The sequence below is a fragment of the Protopterus annectens genome, chromosome 2.part1 (genome assembly GCF_019279795.1).
Source record: "Protopterus annectens isolate FY-2018-M chromosome 2.part1, PAN1.0, whole genome shotgun sequence".
NCBI lineage: Eukaryota > Metazoa > Chordata > Ceratodontiformes > Protopteridae > Protopterus > Protopterus annectens.
This window is the reverse complement of record NC_056729.1, coordinates 621,552,210-621,571,526: the sequence shown is the minus strand read 5'-3', so window position 1 is coordinate 621,571,526 and position 19,317 is coordinate 621,552,210.

Genomic DNA, 19,317 nt, shown 5'->3' with positions numbered 1-19,317 from the left:
AGGGTGGAACAGGCCCACAAAATGGTATAACCATTACACACACACACACACACACACACACACACACACACACACACACACACACACAGAGTGTGTGATGTGAGATTACAACCCCTACCTCACTACTATTACACAATGGAGCTCACCTTAGTAGTTCCATGTGCCACTGGTTACAATTGGTGTGCAAATGGCTGCAGCAGTACACTACTCTATGCCTTTCAGGGTGACTCTTTCTCTCTGTCTCTCTCTCTCTCTTTCTGTCTTTCTCTCCCTCTGTCTCTCCCTGTCTATAATCGATATATTTGTATATGTTACCTATATACATGTATGTATATCACACTCAACAGATCCAGATATATCTTATATGTGCCATATTGAGATAGATGAGGGTTATCCTGTCTGATGGGGGTGGGGAGTGACAGTTAAGGTGTACATAGCTGTCTGTATGCACAGGCATATATGGACAACACAGTTATATAGTCAGATGTGGGTTCAGACATGGGCTGAAATTATCCAAGTGTAATAGCATGCTCAATATGACCTTCAATACTTACAGTGGGACACAAGTCCAGACCTACCAGTACTCTGGTCCAGGATTTTGTGTGCTACAGCTGATTGGCTGATGAACCTGTGTAAAGAGTCAAGCACCTCAGTGATATACTGGCTGAGGGATATCCTGGCTGCGTGCTGTCCTTATTAATCCTTATTAACTGAGTCATATCCTGGGGTGGGCACAGAGTGCATTGGACTGAGCAGAGTTTTCCATAATATGTGTGGTATATTCTACATAGCACTGTGATTTCCTGTTATGTCAGTGGCAGATCAGTACAGATTAATGTGAGGAACTGCTGACAAACATTTGTCTACTGACTCCATACAATGTAAGAAATCTATGCTGCTGCAAAAATTGTTCTATTCTGCACATTCTATGTCTGTCTGGCCAGTGGTTCCTACTTCCCCTTATATGTGGCTCTTTGTCCTTCTGTACTCCAGTCACAGGCCTTGTCCACAGTTGCTGCTATGTATTTGTAATTATGGTGTGACTGTGGTAGAAGTTGTAACATCACAGACAGCATTACGGACTTCACACCTCTGACTGTACCTGTTTAGCAGGTTGTCCATCATTGTGCCCCATACATCTGTTGTGGTCCTCAGATGGTTTGTGTTGCAATTTTATTATAAGACTACATGTTGGACATACCTCTCAAACTCTTACAGACAGACATCTGAACAAGCCCATATATAATAGTCAGACAGAGGCCCAGACATGGGGAGAGGGTCTTAATATTGCTCTTCTAAACCTAGACAGTTGGTAAAACGGTTTTGTATTAGCTTGCATTTTCTCATGGGTATGAAGTCTGCATCTCAACTATCTGTCATTGATGTTTTCACATCAACCTTTATTAGCTTGCATATAATTTGCCAGGCAAATGCAATGTTATGACAAACAGAACAGATATATGAGGCATACATGTGGACATTTTGAGAAACCCTGTAATTCCAGGGGTATGGATGGTGCCCGCTGACTTGTTGTCAGTGCTGACACAGTAACGTGGAAGCCTTTATATCCTGGCACTAGACTGACTTGTCACAACCTGCTGTTCTACTAGGCACCATCTAGGTCACTCAGAACTGTGTGCTGTCCATATGTGTGACTTCCTGTCCCTGCATTGTCCAACTTTCCTGCAGTAACAAATATTGACTTCTGAACATTTTGTACAACTCCTGACATAGGTGTAGTTGACATGCAAAATAGCTGGTATGGTCAGTCTCAAACCATGGACCCTATTAACCACAGTACTGTATTTAGACCAAGCCACAACAGCTACCAGTGAGGGCTGTCTACTTCCTGACTCTATTAACCACTCACATACATAGCACATTGACCCCCTGCATATTGTGGAAATGGAACAAGTTAGCAAGTTGATTGGGACAGCCCTGGGAATGTGTGGTCTGCTGCTATTACCTTACAAATATAAATGTTATTGCAATTCCATGGGAACATGGGTTTGTTGGGGGTAGGGGAGCATACCTCTCAACTGTACACATTTTTACACTGTCCAGATGTTTGCCTCATATTTTGGGTCCATTTTTCATAATATTGTGGTTGTCTGGAAAAATACTGGCAAATCGTTAAAGACTAAAGTTAGAAAGTAATGCCAGACATTGGAGTTTCAGACTTCTTACCCTTCAAAGAATTCATGCTAGTGTAAAACCTGTTATTCTATTAAGTTTCTGTTTGTAAGAGAACATTTAAATACTGTCCCTGTTTTGGGGCCTTTGGCCCACACTTCTTTATGGCTTTGTACAGATTTCTTGCTCTAAGAGGTTGAGAAGTATGTATGGGAATGCAACATTGACATCCATGCATCTGTCCTATGACCCCGCTGTTTGTATGTCCCTCACATAGTGCAGTGGGTTTTGCTGGCTTGGGGCAGCCAGTATTTTGCAGAGAGTTCCTGTTCTCCCACTGCACTGCTTAAACATGGTATATATATTAAAAAATATATATATTTTTTGATATATTGCATGACTTTTTCATCTCAATAGCCATAGATTTGGCCATTTGCATGGCCACTATCACATATACAACCTTTTAATTGGCTGTTACAGCCTCTATTTAAATTTTACAGTCTGGTACACGGTTAGTAACCGCGTACATTTTTCCTGCAGACACAGCACCTACACAGATGCCTTTCTGGTTGCTGGATTACAAAATCACCTCATTTGCATGGTTTTCACCAATAGATGAGATGATTTGCATTCCACAAACACCTCTGTGTCTGCACGCTCATGCACAGCCCCAGCCCTGTTTCCTGGATCGCTCGGCTGCTATATTGCATGTTTGGGCCACAACACTATTCCTACACGGAGAATCGATCCATGTAGGGTTTATTGAATTACCCCCATTAATTAAACTAAATGTTCAAAATTAAGATATTTCATAAAACAGTTATCAGAAAAGCACATAAGGGGTTCATAGTTACCTCGGAATTGCAAAAACGAGCATGTTTAAAGTAAAATGAGCATATTTAGAGCAAAACGACACAGGAAAAGAGATTAAATGGGCAAAACGAGTACAATACAGGGCAAAAAGGGCACACTAAGCATAAATAAAGCAAGACAACTGCATGTTTTTTTTTTGGCAGATTACAATGTTTTGGCATAAACTACTATTCCACTCTGACTTGAAGTTATTCAGGGCATAAACAGAGTTATTTGAAGTATCTCAAAATATATGAAAGTGCTTACAGTTTATATCTATTACTGTGCATTTATTCTGAAGAGTTTATTGTGTGCAAAGTGCAACTATTTTGTGAAGTGTAGTCAAAATACAGCCATTTCGAAAAGTTTCTTGTGCTGGGTGTGTCTATTCGCAAAGGGCCGCCATTACAGAGTGATTCTTGCACTGTAAAAAGTTATTCAGCAAAGTACAACCATTTTGGAAATGTTTCAGTGTGCTGTGTACTGTTTATTGTCAAAGTGAAGTTACTTCTAAATGCTTCTTACTCTGAGCTTCTTCTTCTGCCTAGTTTATTTGCACAGTGCAGTTAATTTGAAATGTTTCTTATAATGATAAGAGGTGATTTCTCAAAGTACAGCAATTTCAAGGGTGTTTTGGCATATGTGTAGGTGTGTGTTCATGCAAACTTGCAGAAACCTTCACTGATATGTGTTAATATGGCAGAGGCATTTCACAGAATGTTGCAGAGAAATGGAGAATATATGAGCAAGTGTATGATATTTTCATGCAAGCAACTTATCTTGACAAAGATGCATGCACCAGGGCATTCATTTTGCTAAACCTAGCTGGATCAGAGGCTATTGAAAGACAGCATTCATTTGTGTATGCACCAGCAGTGTATAAAGGATATGGGGGAAAACCATCATATTGTTGTACAGGCTGAATCAAGGGAAGATCCCGAGTGTTTGAAATACAAATTCAGAGAGATGTGCAAACCCCAGACAAATGTTACATTAGAGAGGCATTTTTTTATCCAAGAGATCAAAAGCCAGGAGAAACTTTTATAGCTTATATTACTTATCTGAGAAGCATAGCTAAAATGTGCAGGTTTGGTGATTTAAAAGATGAGTTAATAAAGGACAGGCTTGTATGTGGTATTAATAGTGCTACTGTGAGAAAGATATTGCTTTGTGACAGCGACTTAACGCTGAGTAAAGCTATTGAAATTTGTCAAATTCATGAAGTTACAGAAAGGCACACAAGTATGCTTGCAAGTGATAAGAGCATGATTTCAGCAGATTCCAGAGCAAATGTAGACAGTATGCAGCATGTGACTAGCAGAAACAGGCCTAAGAACATGGCAGCTGCAGCCCCTGCAGGTGTGGCAGGGAAAACCCATAGTATTCCAGTAAGTTCTAAGACTAGTTCAGTTAAAGGAGCATGCTCATTGTGGCATAAGGGTGAATCAGCAAGACCCAAGTCAAGCTTTAGTGTTAGCTGTCACAATTGTGGTACCCACCATGAGTCTAAAAGAGAAAAGTGCTTAGCATTTGATCAGCAATGCCACAAGTGTAAAAAAATGGAACCATTTTCAAAAGTTTTGCAAATCAAGTAAATCTCACTCAGTTACAGAGAAAGGTCACTTAAAAAAACAAGTTGATCATATAGACAGCTGCAACACTAATTTCTATGTAGATGGTGTATCAGTAGTTGGAGAAAAAGATTAATGCAGTAGATTTATTGGCAAAGAGTGAAGTGCTTTGTCCTGCCCTGTTCCATGGTAAACCCACCAAGCTTAGAGTTGACACTGGTTCAAAATGTAATGTTATGTCAGCAGAAATGTTTGCTAAAGTGAGAGCTGGTGAGCAACTTAATTTGGCCAGTTGTGTGAAACTTGTTGCTTATGGACGTAAAGAAATTCAAACTGAAGGCTCAGTAATACTTTTATGTTATTTGGCTGGGAACAATTACAGCTTACTATTCTATGTAGTCTGAAGACCTGTGCAGTCATTACTAGGTCTCAGAGACAGTTTGAGGATAAATCTGTTTTCCTTTACTAAAGAAGTTCATCATATTGGCAGATGTCCCAGTTCCTGTTTCAGTGAAGCTATTTATTCAGAATATGCTAATGTTTTCAATGACAAGCTAGGCAGACTTCCAGTTGTGTAATCTATGAAGTTAGACCTGGAGGTCAGTCCAGTGGTCAGACCAGCAAGAAGAGTTCCGATAGCTATGCAGAACGAAGTCAAAGCTCAGTTGGATAAAATTGTGCAGCAAGGTCTAATTTGTCCAGTTACAGAACCAACTGAATGGGTGTCATCCATAGTAGCAACTCATAAAAAAGGCTCAGACGAAATCAGAATATGCATTGACCCAAGAGATTTGAGCAAAGCATTAAAAAGACCGCATTATCCTATGTGTACAGTTGAGGAAGTTCCAGGCCTAATACCGAATGCCACTGTTTTTTTCTGTCTTGGAGTAAAAGAGATTATTTTGGCAAGTGATGCTTGATCACAAATCTTGACTATTGACTACATTCAGTACCACATTTGGAAGATATATTGATTCCTCAGGATGCCCTTTGGAATAAATTATGCAAGTAAAGTCTTTCAGCATGCAATAGAGCAAATTATTTTCGGGTTATCCATGTGCCATACTAGTAGATCATTTATTGGTGGGAGGCAATGGTGAAGCAGAGCATGACAGAAACCTCATGAAAGTTCTAGACAGAGCACATGATGTGAACTTAAAGCTCAAGCCTCTAATGTGCAAATTCAGACTACCAGAAGTTACATATGTATGATTTATTTACTAGCACTGGCTTATGTCCAGACCCATCCAAGCAAGTAGCTATTCTTGAGATGCCAGCACCAGATAATGTTCAAGCTCTGCAATGTTTTCTTGGTATTGTCAACTATATAGGCAAGTTTATACCATACTTCAGTGTGATGACAGCACATTTGAGAGAGATGATGCACAAAAATTTTGCATGGTCTTGGTTAGAATAGCACCAGAGAGCATTTGAAGATATCAAGAAGAAAATTGCCACCTCACCTACATTAAGATACTATGATTTCAATAAACCAGTGACTCTTTCCTGCGATGCTTCAAAATTTGATCTTGGCACAGTTATTCTTCAAGAGGGCAGACCAGTAGACTATGCATTTAGAACTCTAAACCCAAAATGAAATGCAATATGCTCAAATTGAGAAAGTACTTTTGGCGAATGTGTTTGCATGTTTGAAGTTTCATGATTATATTTATGATCAAGCTATCCAGATTGAAACTGATCATTAACCTGTAGTCAGTATTTTAAAGAAGCCTATGCATTCCACTCCAGCAAGATTACAAAGAATGATTGCAAAAGTACAACTTTAAAATGGTCTATACAAAAAGCAAACTTCTTTATCTGGCTGATACCTTAAACAGATCACCGAGAAATACAATGGAACAGCTTGACACAGAGAATTTTGACTTCAATGTCATGGAAGTGTGTAACTTTTCAACCACGAGACTTGATGAGCTGAGAGATCATACAAAGACTGAGCCTGTTTTGCAAAAGCTCAACCATAACATCCATCTCAACCATCCAATCCCTCAGAGCCACACGCTCCAGGGATCTAAAACTTACCATCACAATGAACAAAACATGCTGGAGGGATAGGTTCCTGACCCAGGGACTCCCCATACTCTGGAATAGACTGCCCATACATGTCAAGCAGAGTGCCTCATTAGCCCTCTTCAAAAGGAACCTTGATGAGTGGATGGGAGATAGGAAATTCACCCCGGGGATCATGTCAGTCGCCCTGCTAGACAGGGGGCCAGAGAAGTAAATATTGTGGGAAGAAATATCCAGGGAATTGTTATGGCTAGGCTTGCATAGGCCGATAGCCTAGTACCAACCTATGAACCTATGTAGGATGGCCAACAAAGCAATCTAGTGTGCTACCTTAAGTACAACCTTATTTTCCTTACAGAGATGAGATGCTGATGGAAGATGACAATATTTTCAAAGGTCCTATAATTTTTGTTCCTACTTCCTTACAACATGAATCCATCCAGATTTTGCATCATGGTCAACCAGGTTCCGAGTCTACCAAAAGAAGGGTGAGAGGACTATTATTTTGGCCTTCTGTAGAAAAATACATTGACAAAGTACCTTCATCTTCTTCAGTATGCACTAGTACTAAACTGCATCTGCAAAAAGAATGACTTCAGCTAAGTCCAGTTCCTGAACTACCTTGGTCAATAGTAGCCACTAACATATTTGAATGGCACAATCAGCATTACTTAATGTTGGTAGACTCTTATTTGAACTGGTATGAGATTGATTTACTACTTAACCTAACATCCACTGTTGTTATCACCAAGATGAAACATAATTTCTTAGTTAGTCCATGGAAGTCCAAGAAGCTTATCTCTGACAATGGTACCCAGTTTACCAGTCAGTTGTTTCAGAAATTTGCAAAAGAATGGGATTTTGTACATATTACCAGTAGTCTTGAATGCCCACAGTCAAATGGTCTAGCTCAACATGCAGTGCAGAGTGCAAAGCAATTACTAGAGAAATCAAAGCATGACAATACTGATGTGTTTTTGAATGTACTTAATCTCAGAAACATACCCAGTGATGATATACTTAGCTCACCTGCTCAGAGACTTCTATCTAAGCAAACCAGAACAGCCTTGCCTATCAGTTCCAGTTTGTTGAGGCCTAAAGATAAAAACAACAGAGCAATCAAAACCCAACTGTTCAGAAAGCCCTCTTTCCAGAAGTCCAGCTATGATACATTGAGCAGATTTCTTTATCAATTGAAAGAAGGAGAGACAGTAAGGATACATATGTGAAAGGTTTCGACTGGATTGGTCAAGTATCCGGTATATGTGCTGAGCCAATATCCTACTTTGTAGAATCTGAGGGTGTGGAGTACAAGTAAAATTGCAGACATCTTCCTGTATCAGAACCGATATCGCAACATTGTTCCTGTGATGCAGGCTCTAAATCTCAGAGCATCCAGGCAATGTTCCTTTTCCAGAATGTGTCTTAACTTCTACTTCCATTCCTGATGATGTTCCTGATGTCCCTAAAGTTGAACATTCAGCAGAGACAGTCCCAGTTGCTAGACCTAGTTCTAATTTCTATGTCACATGATTTGGTCATATTCGCAGACCTAGTGTGAAATACACAGCAACTTGCACACAATTGTATAAATGTATGTAGTTCTGCATAACTGCATGTCAAATAATTACTTTGTACCAATTACATGTCAATCAATGTCGTCAGTAATGCATGGCTCATTTCTCAAAGAGGGAGGATGTGTATATGTGTTATACTTTTAAGAAGCATTTCCAAGGAGAGCATGTGCATATAAATAGCAAGCATGTGCTAGCTTCAGTGCCATTTTGACAATGTAGCCAGAGTGTGAGCCTGTAGGAGAGAGATAGTTTGTTTATAAGTATATATAATTTAAAGTTACTAAGCCTCAATCCTGACCTGTTTGTACATAATAAAGCTGCTTGAGCAGAACCCACACATGTTCGTCTGTTTTATCTTGACCAAGCGAGTGACAATTAGTATAATAAAATGTTTATTCCTTTCCTTTGTTATTTTCTCTAAGCATTATACTTTTTAATTTTCTTTTCTATTCTTTAACTCTTTTCCTTATCAAATTCTTTTTATTTCTTACTCTATTCCAGTCAGCTTCTTCCTTACTTGTCTCCTCTGATTCTTTTTCCTTGTTACTTTCTTTAACTTCATGTACAATTTCTTCATCAGTCAAATCTTTTTGTACATTTTCTTGTATAACATATTCTTCTGTATTTTTTCCTGTATAACTTCATTTTCTTGCAGAATTTCACATTCTAGCCATGAATGACCAGTATATCCACATTTTTTGCAAAAAAACACATTTTTGCTATATGCCCTGTTTTATCACATAAATAACATCTTTTTATCACATTCATCGATCAAATGATCATTTTTCCACAAAAATAATAAGTCTTTAGTTGACCCCTGTATTTCACAAAACCTCTATTACCATCAACATTAATACTAGGTGCATGCATAACATTATCATTTCCATTTTCAATATTACTCCACATTCCCATCCCTCAGTCCATACTCCTCTTTCATCATATATTTTTTAGTGTCCATTACTTCTTTACACAACATAATAAATGTTCTTTCAGTTCTTTTGCTTCAACTTCAGTTCTAAACTGGATCATTATTATTGTCTTGTTTGTCTGTAAAAAGCTTGCACCTCATATTGTCACCATGGATAAATATTTTTTCTTTTATTCATATGCACCTAAACATTTTCCATGGCCTACCCAGTCTCAAATATCAAGTCACAAAAGTCTATTTATGAATTAAAATAAATGCTCTTGCCTCTTTTGCTTTGACAGCTAGAGGTACTATGTCAGAGTCCCAAGCCTCATACCTGTCCAGACTTTCTTCTTTTTTACTGTTCACACATACAGTATATTTCTTTTTTATTTCTTTTATTTCTTCTTTCTTTGTGCCCTCCACCAACAGTTTGTGCATAATTTTTTTCTCTGGAACTTTTTCTGGGTCAGTCGCTTCTCCTTTTTCTTTTTCTATTTCTTCTGTGATGTTACTCCATGAAATTGCTGCTTCATTTTCTGGATCAGTTTTGTTTACTATTTCTTCCAAATAATCATCCCAGAACTTCCCCGATTGGAGGGTTGTAATTATGCATTTTTCAGAGGTAACCGTCTCTCTTTCAAACAATCACCTCTGAAGGTTTTCCTCTGAATCCATCTCTGTTTGAGCTACAATCTCCTTTTCTTTCACAATCTTCTTTTCTTCCAATGTCACTGTTTTTTCTGGACCCACACCATCAGAAAAAAAACAAACAAAAAAAAACAACTTCTGGTAGCAAGTCTAACATTTCAACTACATTTTCAGCAATTTTCATTCCAGTTTTAGCAAAAGTTGAATCAGCCATGTTTTCTCCTTGTTTCTCTGGGCTGCCTCAGTGCTTAGACCAGGAACAGGAGGTCTGTTGTGTCACAAACAAATGCTTCTCCCTACTACCAAGAGTATGGGAAGATCCCTGATGCCATGACCAAATTTATCCTAGTCAGTATGAATTTAACTAATAGGACTATCTCAGTCAACAAAATGGAAATAAATAGAAATAAGCATGTTATTTTTTAATACATTCAGGAATAGCATCCATCATTTAGTCAAATTATAAAATATATCCGTATGTTTTTTACACAGAACTGCTCTATATTCCTTTTCAAAAGCAGTTTCAAAAATCAATACAGCTATGATAAATTCAGGATTAAAATAACTCTTTTTTCCTCAAAAACACATTATTATATGCATTTAATATATCACATGAAATATATTGTAGAGTCATCTTATGTGTATACAATTTAAAATTAGTAGCAACCTAAATTATAGCCACTCTTCTCACAGGTGTAAAACTGAAACTGTGATTGTGTAATTCCAGTTCCTCATCTGTTAATGATAAATCTGACAAATAGTTGACATTGTTATTCATTCTTTGTACTAATGCCATTTGCATTCATTTAAGAAACACTTCATTTTCTAATTTTATGTTGCTCATCCCCATGGATTCTTCAATGTTAAGAAGGTTCCAGTTGCTGATTGGCCAGAAGCTGTAGTTATACCTGTTTCAGAACTCTGAGATCGTATTTCCACCAACCACAGCAATCATTTCTTGTTTCTCATTATATGAAAATTTGATTTGTGGCATTGCAGCCAAGGCTGATAGATATAGAGCTACAACAGTAGCAAGAAAACAAAAGAAATTACAACGTGACATTTTTGCTTATAAAAATAAAACTGCATATAATGTAAAAGACAATAATGAATTGTCCAACCAAAATGTCAAGTCAAATGCTGTGAAAGATACCAATGGACATAATTTGTCTTTGCGTTCAAATTAGATCATGAAAGTTACATCTATCTACAAGTGGAACATCTGAAAATGGCAATTTTTTTGTATTCCAAAAATACAAAAAACAGTATTAACCCTCCCTTTAGGCCTATAATATCTGTAGCTAGGTCAAAAACAGAAACTCTTTCCATTTGGCTGGATTATATTCTAAATCCCATTATGCAGGCCTCAAAATTGTACCGCAAAGATTCCTGGCATTTATTAGAATTACTAAGAGATTTGGATTTACAAAGTGAATCTTTTTGCTTTGCTGCCTTAGATGTGGCTTCTCTTTATACCTGTATAGACCAAGAAACAGGTATAGATTATCTTAGAGAATATTTAACTAGCAATAGTGTATTTGACAACATTAAGATAAATACAGTATGCACCCTTATGGAGCTTGTACTTGATAATAATTTCTTTAGGCTTAACAACCAATTATACAAGCAGATAGCAATGGGGGCAAGAGTGGCCCCAGCATTTTCTAATCTTGTGATGGGAAATTGGGAAAACAAATTTATTGTCAATAATATGTTTGATAGAAACGTCTTTTTTATCGTCGTTATATTGACAATTTGTTTTTCCTATGGCAGGACCCCTGAAGAATTTGATGATGTTGTACTGTATCTTAATGGCACTACTGAATTTTTGTAGTTCACCGTAGGTGGTTATGGTCATAGTTTGAACTTTTTGGACATTAATTTGACCTATGACTTTGAGTCAAAAGGGCTCATTAGTAACATTTACAGAAAATCCATTTTTGTAAATCAGTATCTACATAAGGATAGCTTACATCCTCAACATATGAAAAAAGGAGTTGTTAAAGGACAGCTAATAAGACTCAGTAGGCTTACATCAGTAGATGCCATATTTATTAGAGAAATGGAAAACTTGAGGTTACATTTTGAGGCAAGAGGGTATGACAAGCTTTGGTTAAAACCTATTGAAAATGAGGTTTTGGCTTTAAGAAAGGGTAAAGCCTGTCCTATTTTGTCAAGTACAAATATAGGAAATGGTGAACAAGTAACAAACAACAACAGAAAAGATTTCTTCTGTTCATTTACTTTACCCATTACTAATGAAATGTGGTGTATTAAGGACATCATAGTGGATAATTGGAAAGTATTATTAGGTAACCAGGATTTTGTGAAAGTAATAGGCATGCGTCCAAATTTTACATTCAAAAGAACTTGTAACATCAAAAGTTTATTGGAGTGTGGAGTTAATATGAATAAAGACAACAAAGATAGTCTTATTACAACTAAAGGGACTTATGCTTATAACAATTGTAGGCAATGTAGGTACATTAGCAACTGTTCATCAGTGTATTTTAACCACACGAAAATAACTTACTGGTGTAAAAGTTATTACACTTGTAATTGTGAAATGGTTGTTTATGTTGCCTAGTGTCTTTCATGTCCAAGTTACTATACTGGAATGACCACGAAAAGTTTAAAGAAAAGGATTAGTGAGCATCTTTTAGCAATAAGGAAAAAATAAGAAACTAATGCACTAGCAAGGCATTCTTTAGTATGTTCTGATTTTAAGAAATGTGTTTTTTCTGTTTTAGACAGTGTTAAGCAAACAGCCTATATGGGAGATTGTAAAACACTTTTAGAATGTAAAGAGTCTCTATGGCAACTTCATTTTGGGGCAGATAACAATCCAGGTCTGAACAAAACCATTAATATAACGTGTTTTCTGTTGATAAAATAATGTTTGGTTTCACATACACACACAAATATATTTGTGTATGTGATTATTGTTTTAATTTAATGTATTATTTAAATGCTAATTTGTTTAAATATTTTTATATGTGTATTTTTTATATATATATATATATATATATATATATATATTTTTTTTTTTTTACACATTTCTAAGTACATAATGAGTTTGTATCAGAATGTGAGTGAAGTGATTAATGACATAATTTGACATGTGATAAGTATTTTTGTTATAAATTGTAAGAGAGGGTGAGTTCAATGTTTCTGAAGAAGTTCACAGAAATTTAAAAGTGAATGAAAGTGCTAGTTGCTTGTGTCCGTGTTTCCCTAGTACCAGTGGAAAAGACTATTTTTGTTGTTTTATGGTCTTTTGGATATCGTTTTTTAAGTTTGTTCTGAACCACAGCAATCTGTTTGTGCCTTGCCTATCTTGTCTGCTGGCTGACCTTCCATTATTGTCATATTTTATTTATTTTACATTTGTTTACTGGGGAGGTCCGACTGGTCACAGCTGTCTGTTTTCAGCGGAGGCCTGGGGAGAAAACTCCAGAACGATTGTTAAAAATACTATATATACAATATTTACATGTGCATTTTAGTTTAGACATCCAATTACAAAATATAACAGATAGTAACAAATGACTGCATGATCATACATTAGAAAACTACATAAGCACAGTGGGTTTGACATAAAATTAAAAAGTATAGCAGGTAATATATGACAGTATATACATTCAGTTTGTTTGGTAGGGATAATGTTGAACATGTGATGAAGATAAAAGAAAAAACAAAAAGAAGAAATACTAACCAGTTTGTCTATGAGGGGGAAGGTTTTTCAGCTTAAGCTAGGGGAGGGTTAGTGTTAGTGGGTCTGGGAAGGGATAAAGAGGAGTAGGCGACTGAGAGTGTGTATCTAAAGTGTGATACTATACAGTGTATCTGTGGGAGTTTTCAAGAAGAGGTAGGATACTGGGTAGGGGAAGGAATTAGAATATGTCAGCCAGGTGCTAGGTGCATGTCAAGGAGTTGTTAAGATTGGAAATAAGCTATTTTCTGAAGATGTTTTTGTTAGATTGTAACCTGATTTCTAGTGGTTGGGAGTTCCAGTTCTTGGCAATGTTACTAGAATACAAGGGAGTCACCAGAGCTGTAATGGGTTTTGGAGATTGTGATTAATGCCTAGTTAGTGGATCTTAGTTCTCGGTTGTTGGAGTACAGGGTAATCAGGTTTAGTAAGGCTGGAGTTTTGTCAAGCTGGTACAGTATTTGGTGATCTAGAATAAGTTGGTTTAGGGCTAAAGTGTTTGGGATTTCCAGCCAGGAGAGTTGTTTTAGGGCTTGGCAGTGGTGGGTGCAGTAGGAGGAGTTTGTGCCAATTTTTGCTATTTTGTTGTAGCATGCTGACAGCTTGTTTTGATCAGTCTTGTTTAGATTAATTGGGGCAGGAGAAGCATATAGTAAGGTAGAGAGAAGATGGGTACAAGCTAGGGTGACTTTACTGTTGCTGGTTTGAAAGTTTTTACATCTGTAAAGAGTGCTTAGTTTTTTGTGGACTTTTTTTTACTGTTTGAGCTATATGTTTGTCAAATTTCATATTATTGTCAATGATGACCCCCAGTAATTTGGTTTGTGTGACAGGGTAGATAGGAGTTCTACCCGACGCAGAGATAGATAATGGGAGATTAGGTACTGTTGCTTTGGAGGGATGGAAGAAAAGAAGGTGGGTCTTTTTAGAATTTAGTATTAGCTGGGAGTTTGATAGCCAGGTTTCAATGGATGTAAATGCTTCTTGGGTCTTAATGTGAAGTTGTTGGAGGGTGGGAGGAGAGCAGATTAAGGTGTAGTCATCAGCATATTGAATGAAGTTTGCTAAAAGGGTGGCTTTGTGAAGATTATTTGTAAATATACTGAGAAGTAGGTTCGTAGGGTTGATCCTTGGGATACTCATAGTTTAACAGGAAAAAGGGGGAAAGGGAGTCATTCCACTGAACAGCTTGTTGGCATTGGTAGAGGTAGTCTTATAACCATAATAGAGTGTGGGTAGTTAGTTTTAATCGTGAGAGCGATGTTAGAAATTTTGTATGAGAGACTGTATCAAACACCTTTGACAAGTCAAGGAAAACTGCAGACACTAGTTGGCCATTGTTGCGTTGCATATTTACTAAGTTACTAAAATGAATGAGTGCAGTGGTAGTACTATGGTTGGGGTGGAATCAGTGTTGAGTGTCAGATTGCTGGAGAGGAGATTTGTTAGGTTCTGGTTGTGGATACATTTTTTCAGTATTTTCACCAGTGGGGAAAGTATAGCTATAGGGTAATAGGTAGGTCAGTCGAAGTGCCCCCTTTATGTATTGGTATAATATAGCAGATTTTCCAGAGAAGTGGCACTTTTTGTTCTGAGATTGTTCTGTTTATGATTATTGATATTGGGTAGAAATGGCTTTGGTGGCTACTTGTAGGAATTTAGTGGGTAGTTTGTCTACTGCTAGGGTGGTTATGTTTAGTTAGGTGTCTATAGATGGTGTAAGTTGGTACTGGTTGAAGGGTGAAGGGTAAAGAAATTGAGATTATTTGATGGGTTATGTATCATAGTGGTGGTAGAGGAGGGTGGGTCTGCTGATAGTTTTGGAATAGAATTTGTAAAGAAGTCATTTAATTGGGTTACTGTGTTTATTGAGGTGGTATCTATGTTTGGATGAGGAGTCTGTGATTTGCCTGGTTGGAGAATACTATTTATTGTGACCCAGAACTTATGTGGGTTGGTATTGTGCTTAGTTTGAATTTTCTTATAGTAATTTAGTTTGTCTAGTCTGATTTTTTTTTTTTTTATCTGTATTGAATCAGTGAAAGCTTAAAAAAGCGAACGCTGATTCATCGACCCTATTTAAGCAAAAGCTTACACTCCAGAACACTCGGAACAGTGTTTTTTTTTTTCCCCAGGGAAAAAAATCGCTGTTGCACAAAAAAAAAAAAAAACCTCTTAAAACAGTATATAATGTGGGGGGCTTTGTCCCCCACACCCCCCGATGTGGGGGGCTGTGTCCCCACCCCCCTTCTTAAATATACCAACTCTGAGATTGCACCACAGTGGAGGAAATGACAAACTCCCGAAACTGGCCCAGCAATTTTTTTCTCTGGGACAAAAATCCCTGTTCTGGGTGTTCGGAATTGTAATCTATCACTTATATAAGATAGATGAATAAGCGTTCGCTTTTTTTAAGCGTTCGCTGATTCAATATAGACCCGTTTTTTTTTTTACAGTGTTTCTCAGTTCTAAGAATGTTTGCCTAATAGGAATAGTTTTGTTTTTGCACCAGGTGTCCCATGCTTTGCCCCTTAGTTTCATAAGTTGCCTAGTGTCCTTGGTAAGCCATGGGACATAGTTAGTTTTAGTCGTATATTATTACTGGTAATGTTTTCCACCAAAGAGCCTGTTGGTGACTTTAAATTTGGGAAGAAATGTTGTATATACATAATCAGCCAGATAATTGACTTTGTCTTTCTTTAATTTCATTTTTATCTATTTCCTACATTGTTTAGAATGTGATATTGTCATAAGTACTTATTCATAATCATTTTTACAGTGCCAAAATTCACATCATTTTTAATAGTTGTATCCAATTGCTCCATATCAGTCCATAATTGAAACAGTTGTAGTTCATTGTTCTGTCATTATTTTTATTAACTCCCATCCTGTTTCCAAATAGGAATCACATTTCTTTAATCATATTACTATTTTTTCTGATTCCATTAGGAAATTTGGGTAGGTTTATTATTTCAGAGACATTAACCCATTAAACACATTCTTCTAGAAAAAAAATATTCCAAATACCATTTGGATTTTCTAACTTCTTTTCCAAGTCCTTGACATTACCACAGTCAAGGTAGTGTAATGGAAGACAATTGACAACTGTATTCTTATTACTATCATGTGGATCATTTCTGAACTAACAGTGGCCATTGAAGCAGTCAAGTTCATAGTGTTAATTGGAATATTCAACAGTGGAAGGGACCTTAACACATTATGTACTAGACTCTTCAAAGATGCACTATTTCTTTGATTTGTTAAAGTTTTCAAACAGGAAGTGTACTTCTCTAAACTCTTCAAGGCATTCATTAAGTCATCTGACTATGAGTGTAATATTAAACCTGTTGGTATAAGTATTTAACCTTCTCAGGTCACAGACATTGTGCACACCAAAAACAAAAATATATGAAAGCAACTTAAGCTAGAAACCACAACATTTGTGGAAAAGACAGAATAAGAAGAGGTTGTTCCACAAAAAAATGAGTAATACTATCATGAATTTATCAGATATATTGTTAATAGATGAGAAACTGGACTTACTAAATTGTGAGAAGAAAGGACAACGTTTGGACTGTTTTTAAAATTCTACATGTAAATCTGCACTGCATTTTACATGGTGTATCAAATGTATCTGCTGAAGAATATTTGATAAAAAAGAAATCTTTTAGTACTGCACTTGTTCTGGCCTAACATGTTTGAATTCATTGTTGAAAAGAAATTCAGGGCAGTTCTTTGTAAAATTCTTAAGAATAACTGTTACAATTTAATAAAAGACAGATTCTAGCTCTGAATGGTTGCAATGAAAGTGGCTTGAATAAAATGTTAGTAAATTTTAAATGTTAGCTGTACATATTCTAGAATTATCATGTCACAAATATATTAAGCATATACATATACTGATCTTGTACTTTGAGAACTCATTGAGAAAAGTGACATTGCAAATTCACAAATATATAATTGATGATGTACTAAGTGAATGCTTTGAGATCAGTAACATTGCTTTGAAATTTCAGAAAAAATACTTATATTGGTGATGTACTAAGAAAACTTTTAAAGAAGAATGACATATATTTTTATTAATATGATTTTTTAGTAACAGAGAATCCAAGATTTGCAATATTTTTTGGAATGTCATATAGATTTCTACTTTTCTGTTGCAACACCATGTTTAAATTGCATTCTCTGAAATAACATTTCAACTAAGGGAGAAGTTGACTTGGTTCTCATTCAATTTTTCAGTGTTTTCTGATTCAGTCAAATGATATTTAACCAAGTTTATGTGAATATGTGAAACACACACACACACACACACACACACACACACACACACACGCACAAACACGCACACACACACACACACACACACACACACACACACACACACACACACACACACACACACACACACACACACACACACACACACACACACACACACACACACACACACACACACACACACACACACACACACACACACACACACTACCAACTAGCATTATTTACATTTATGTAATTTCCTTGGCTTGCATATCAAGAGATTACTGAACATGAGTGCCATTGTGGTGCTCCTTTTCTTCAACATCCTGACCATTGTAAAGTCACAGTTTAGTCTTTCTCCAGGCTGATATGTCTTATACATATTCTTGTACAGTGCAATAGTTTAAACTGGACAGAACAAGGACAACATTGTAATTCGCTGTGATCTTATTAGAAATATTTGATGCACTTTATCTGCTTTGTACATTCTGTTAATGCACATGCACTGATTTTGTTTATGTATCCATTTATTTTATACATTTTTAAACTTGGTAAGTCCACTGAACTCAAATAGCACTTTTCATGGGAAGTGAGGAACACTGTCTGGTTAATTGGCTTGCTCTGAGACACACATATTGGCAAGAGGAGGTTGGAGAACCTAAGCCTTCTACTCTAGTCTACAGGAAGCAGCTCATTCACAGCACAAAGCCGTAATCATCTGAAGTAAAACATCTTTTTATATTAGGTTCTTAGCAAATACTTTGAAATCAAATCAGGGATACTTGGAAATCATCCATTAACCCTTCCTTTTAGTGCTGTTTGTAAGGTTTATGGCAAATTAAACATGTTTTGTAATATGTGCACAGATGGAAAAGTTTGTTGTCAAAAATATGCAGAAACATACTTAACACTAACTGATAGGGACAAACAAAATTCCACTTAGACTGACAAAGAACTAGACTGCATCAGTTTGGATGGCTCTGTAATACCAAATTAGATGTGTAATGTGATGCCATACCTGCCATGGCTGAATGTGGTCATTTCTATTGCAGTATCCCGAAGTTAAGGATTCATTACCAGATTTACAGGAAGTGATGCTGTTTAATGCAGAAGCAAATGCATAAACTGCGAGATAAGCATGATACGTATAACCAAGGTAGTTTAATTCAAAGTAATTTAAAACGGATTCATCGATCACTTCCATGCCTGTGCAGAACACATTCTCATTATTTACTTTATTTGGCATCATGGAATGAATACTTGAATTAAGTTGCCAACCGCAAGAAAACATTTTTTCCCAGAATGTTTTGATAAAGATATCACCAGAAGATGCTATGGGCTTTAGTCCTTGTAGGAAGTCTTTAAATCCAGGTATGATGCCTGAGAACGGAGCCAGTCCTAAACTACAGTTCATTATCATTCTTGCTTCATTTGATAAAAGCCCTTGAGAGATTGTAAAAACAGCTGTTAATACCAGCACTTTATCAGTAATATTATGCAAATAAAGAGCCTCCATGAATGGTTGAGCATGAATTTCATCGCTGTTCAAAATAACTACATTTACTGTAGACATCTTAACTAATTCGATAGTTTTCAAAAGTCTTTCCTTGGAATGTTGAACAT